Below are 6000 nucleotides of genomic sequence, written 5' to 3'. Positions count from 1 at the left end.
GTCAGTCCTGAGGTGGCACTGACCCCACCCGGGACGAGCAGAGCCCCTGGGGGCTCGGGGAAGGAGCCCAGGGGCAGGCTGAGCCTAAAGCCTGAGTGAGGGACTCGGGGAGCCCCTGCCCTGGCTGCCGGTGACACTGGGGGTGACACTGGGACCCCCCAAAGCTGTTCCCTTTCCTTGTGTCAGTCTGGGGGGGAAACCGGGACCGTGAGTGTCCTCCCGGCAGGATGCCGTGCCCAGCCTCGCCACTGAGCCCTGCCTCGCCAGAGGGCTGCAGGAGGTGCTTCCCTGGCATTTCGGGGGGTATTGGCAGGGACAGCCCCCCCGGCTCTGTCTGGGGCTCCTCTGGCACTGCCACCACAGGAGCCTCGCTGCCTGCAGTCAGCACACGCTACGGTAGCCAGACTTTCCCCCTCTCTTGTGCATTCCCTACAAATCCATTTAAAATGTTGCTATAATGTCAAAAGAGACCCTTAGGACCATCAGATTTCAGAGGCCTGACTTAAAATAATAAAGCCCAAGGTCCTCAGCACATGGAACGAAAAGAGCTGGGGCTGGAAAGGGGATAAATCCCTCTCCAGCACAGCACCAAAACGGCTTCTGCCGGATGCTCTGGGGTGTGGACACCCAGCCAGGAGCTCCCGGAGTCCTCTGTGGGGCCATTCCAAGGGAGCAGGGCCACCAGGACCACCCCAAAGGACCATTCACCGCCCCGAGGGATGTGGGTGTCACTGTGCCATGGCAGTCCCAGGTCACATCCATCCTCCCACTGCAATGGGAGCGGGGCCGCCTCAGCAGCTCACACAGCACGTGTTTGGGCTAGCGAAGCACCCGGTATTAGCAGAAACCCTAACATTTCCCAAACCCTGCAGAATCAGCCGCTGTTTTTCCCCCGGTACCTCAGCCATGACATAAGCACTCCAAGATGTTCACCAAAGGATTACACATCGCAGTGTGGGCTATCAGTCTGGCAAGGAGCAGCACGAGCTCTGGTATTTGCGAGTGATATTTGAAATCCTAACCCCAGAAGAAAATCGGCAGGCAATAACATCCTGTTTTCCGCGGAGAGCGTCCCGCTTCCCCAGCAGTGGGAAAAGGCTGCTCCTCATTCCTTAGCACGGCATGTAATACCCTCTGCTTTATGCTGCGCTCCGAGCTGGGAGCAAATATTTTTCCAACAACATCACCACATGGAAAGCGTTTTGCACATCTCAAACCTTCCCACCACATTGTTTTGGGAATGCAACACAACCTGCCGGAGCGGGGCCGAGCCGTGAGGGACGGCTGAGCTGGTGGCCTTCAACTGGGGACTTTTAGGTGGCATTTGGGGAAGAAATTTTCCCTGTGAGGGTGGGCAGGCCCTGGCACAGGGTGCCCAGAGCAGCTGTGGCTGCCCCTGGATCCCTGGCAGTGCCCCAGGCCGGGCTGGAAGGGGCTGGGAGCAGCCCGGGGCAGCGGCAGGCGCTGGGGGTCCCTTCCCGCCCGCCCCGGCCCGTGAGCCCGGCTGCGCTGCCGCAGGGAACGCGCCACAAGGTGGCGCTGTGGCCCTGCTTTCCCCTCACGGCGCGGCGGGAAGCGGGAGAGCGCCGGGAGCGCGGAGCGAGCGCAGAGCCACGGACCGCTCGGGATGGAGGCGCCTTCAGGGATCATCCAGTCCCACCCCTGCCATGGCAGGGACACCTTCCACGAGCCCAGGTTATTCCAACTTGCCCTGGAACGATTCCAGGGATGGGGCAGCCGCAGCTGCTCTGGGCAACCTGTGCCAGGGCCTCACCACCCTCGCAGCCAGGAACTGCTTCCCAGGATCCCATCTAGCCCTGCCCTTTGTCAGTGGGAAGCCATTCCCCCTTGTCCTGGCATTCCGCGCCTTTTCCAAAATCCCTCTCCAGCTTCCCTGGAGCCCCTCTAGGCCCTGGAAGGGGTCCCAAAACCTCACTGGGGAGCTGCCACATCCCCCATCCCGGGCGCTCCAGGGAGGGGAACATCGGCCCTCTGAGACTGGAATGAAATATATGACAGATGGCTTAAAAAAACCTAAAAAAGCAATTATCAAAGGGGAAGGGTTTGGAACATGTCCTTTGAAATCCAAATTTGTTTAGCATTTTTAGCAGCTGAAATAATTTTCGGAGCATCTGATGAGAGCTTTGAGTGCTTCCTTCCCTCCTCTCTCTCGCCAAGCCATCCGTTCAAAGGCTGCCACTGGCACAGCGAGTTCCCTGCTTTATTGCTGTTGGAATTTTTCATTGGGGAATGGTGGAATGAGGGGATGAACTGCGATATTCCCGGCTGAATGTCCTTTTGAAATGTTCCGTGGCTTTGCAGAGGATGGAAGAACTGTACTCTGTGATTCTTCAAACATAACTACATGGGAATGTGTCTCATTATAGCTTCCCTTCCTTCTTCACTTTCTTCTGTTCTTCTGTTCTTTCCCCACCAAAAAAAATGGGAATTAATCATCTACCTTGTCCATTATCCCTAGGAAGTACCAGATCACTGGAAAAATTAATAAAATCCCATACCTGAGGGGTGAGGGAGCACCTGTTTATCACAGGCAGCTGCTCAAGTGTCCTGGTGTTTGAGACTGCTCCAAAACTTCCCCAGGGAATGTGGATGATCGGGAGTTAATTGGCCCCAACTAGCTCCCATCAAGCAGATCCAGGTCATGGAGAGGTTTTCCAGCCTCCCCACACAACCCAGCCACAGGCAAGGGCAATTCCCTGCTCCACCTTCCGCCCATGGGCGCCTGAAGGGTGCAGCCTGACTCTCCATGCTGGGAACCTCTGGAGATGCCTTGCATCCAATGGGATGAGTCTCAGAAAAGAGGATAACAAGGCCCTGAAGGAGATTAAAGTTCGCTCCTTCTGGTGTGAATCTGGAGGACAAACACTCTCTAATCCCGCTCCAAAGGGGAGATCCAAGGCCTTTAAGTCTCTTAAGCCGCGTTCGTTTGGGCTCAGCCGGGAGCTGCCCTCCAGCTCCACGGCTCCGTCCCGCTGCCAGGCCGGGGGGATAGCGGGGGCTTTGTGCCAGGAAGGGGGCACATCCCAGCAAGGAGGGGCTATAAACCCCCAAATCCGGGTTTTTCCCTGGTTTCAAGTCGGTGGGATGGCAGCAAGGCCCTGCACTTGCTTTGGTTAAGGGTCTCTCAATCTCCAGGGATTCCCAAACCAGAACTGCACTTAGAATCCAGCATCATCCCTAGAGAAACTTCACACAGTCTTGGAGCAGCTTCCCGGGTCTGAGATTGTTTTCTCCTTTTATTAGAGCTCTGACAGAGGCAAATCCTGGGTTTTCTAGGATGGAGCTATGAAATAAAGCTGCCTTAAGGAGACTCAGTCAGGAATGCGGAGTGGGAAGTGTGGGGGCGAGTTTGGGAACACGCTAAATCTTTGTGGATTTGGGGAGTGACTGAGATGTGACTCACCCTGGGGGCATGAGGTTCTCATTCAAAGTTTTCATGCCTCTTCCCAGGATTTCCACCAGAAATTCCACAATTTTCACCCCCCCCCGCCGCCCCCCCAGAGGCTCCTGAGGTGCAGGGAGCATCACGCAAAGATCCCTCCCTGTCCCAGGGTCTCCTGGAAACGGTCCCAGATGGGCTGGAAAAGCAGCATCTTTCCTCTGGAAGAGGAACCACCAGGCTGCAAATTGGGGCGCCCGGTGAGCAAGCTGGAAGGTGCTGCCAGGTGTGCGGCTTCCTGCCTGGAACAGGGACATCGGGCTGGAAAATAAACGCGGGAAGGGAGCAAATCCGCGGGATGGAGGCGCTGCCAGCGAGCGGGGCTAAGCGAGCGCGGGGAGCTGAAGCGTGGTTAATGTAATTACACATCCACTCCTTGTGCTGCACGAGCAGGCGAAGCAGCACTAATCCCCAATCCGATACCTGCAGGGAGGCCGATCGGGAACAGCTGTTTGGACAACAAGGAACGAGCCGCACGCGCTCCGGTTCCGCGGGCTCCGGCACTGCCAGCGCCCGGCCGCTCCCTCTGCACCCGTTGTAGGAATTAAGCGCTGCTCCGTGCGAAATGACAGCGCCTTCTCCCAGAAATCCCGCTGCCGGCTCGTTCATTAGCACAGTAACGGCGTGGCCGGTTTTGGACAGGACTTCTCCCCGATTCCCAAACTCATTCCGGGTTTGGCTGCCTGAGCCGGGCGGCACAAGGAGGGACACAGAGCTACGATGCTCTTGATGCGAGGGGGAGTTTGGGGATTTGGGAGTTACTAAATAAGAGGGACAATCCCGGACACAGCGTCTCCGCCCTTGGATTGCCCCAGGAATGCCCTGCTCCGTGGCTGGGAGGGTGTTTCCCTGCCAGCAGCGGTGGAGCACATTTAATTCCAGAGCCTCTAAGCTCCTTACCACCACAGTGCTTTAATAACCTGTGTTCCGTTTACACCTCACTCCCAGGTCTGGGACGCTTGTCCTCACCTTCTGGGGAATCATCAGGATGACTCCCAGGATATCCCAGCGCACGCCTGTCCCGTGTCTGCTCCCCACTTCCAGGTTTGTCTGTTTGTGGCCATGAGGGAAACCGTAGAAAAGCAAAATATTTGTACGTGTCCACCTACAGCCACCTTTCCCAAAGGCTCTTCCATGGATAACACTCTCCCAGGAGTCCATTTTGGAAAGTGCAGGAGGCGTTTGGGAGCTTTTGAGCCCCACCCCCCCCCCCCCCAAAAAAAAATCAGTGGCCCTTTAAAATACAGATTTATCAGTATGGCACAAGCTGCCCCAGGATACACTGACCCAGCCAACAGCTTCCTGTGCCTGGGAAGATTTTCCAAAGGGTTTTCCATGCCTGGGCTTGTTCCAAGTGGAGGACTCTGGGTGAGCAGCAGCTCAAACCACATAGTTTGGAATTTATCAAGTTATGGTATATATAGGGATACTAAGGTGTCTCTCTATAGATATACATAATGTTAAAAATATTATAAAGTGATATAGAATAAAATTAGATGTATTATGAAATTATGTTTATTATAACTTTATTAGATAATTATTTTCCACCAAAAAGCGGTGGATATAGGTCAGGGCAGCATCAATCTGAGTGCAGTTTGGTTTTCAGCAGGGATCTGATCAGTTCAGCTGAAGCTGAACAGCGCCACGGCCGCAGAAACAATTCCGAGGGAATGATTTCCCAGCTCCTGGCCGATGGACGTGGTGCCATGTGTGTCCTGCTTTCAGGAATTAATGTCTTCCCTCCTCAGCCACCTACTGCTGCTTGCTTCATTAATGACATTCTGGACACCGCTCCCGAGGGCAGCAAGGGAAGGGAAATCTGGCTCCTGTCTGCATGGCAGTGATTCCGAGGCTCAGGCCCGGCTTCTCCTCAAGCTGGGCTGCAGATGAACAGAATTCCTGCTATTCCTGCTGCTAATAAGGAATCAGGTAAGGCTCTGCTTTCACGGGATCATGGAATGCCTGAATGGTTTGGGTGGGAAGGGATTTTAAGGATCACCCAGTCGCACCACTGCCACGGGCCACTATGCCACACCTTCCACTAGCCCAGGCTGCTCCAAGCCCCATCCAACCTGGCCTGGGACACTTCCAGGGATCCAGGGGCAGCCACAGCTGTTCTGGGCACCCTGGAGCAGATCCCATGGGATCCAGGGCTGGGCCCCCTCTGGAAATGACACCTCCATTTGTACTTTACACACCGGAACCAACGTGACTCCCCAGCCCCAACATTCCAGCTCAAATAATGACTCCCATTAAAGCAGCGACAGCGCTGCCGGATAATGCGCCGAGGATAAAGGAGGCATTTAGAGGATGGAAAACTAATTGGTTCAGGAATCAAATTTGAAAAATGCAGCATCTTCCTGGAGCAGTGGGAGTGCAAACCCTCCGCCTTTAATGAGCTGCCTCCAAAGGAGGCGGATGTGTCATATTTCTCGGGATGAGCTTGCATTAGGAAGCTGCTGAGATGGGAATAGTCATTACCTGCTTCCCACAAACCATTGGCTCCTCCAGAGCAGCGGCCGCGATTCTCGGGGCTCGGG

This window comes from Coloeus monedula, assembly GCF_965178545.1.
Source record: "Coloeus monedula genome assembly, chromosome: W".
NCBI classification, from domain to species: domain Eukaryota; kingdom Metazoa; phylum Chordata; class Aves; order Passeriformes; family Corvidae; genus Coloeus; species Coloeus monedula.
This window is presented reverse-complemented; position numbering follows the sequence as displayed.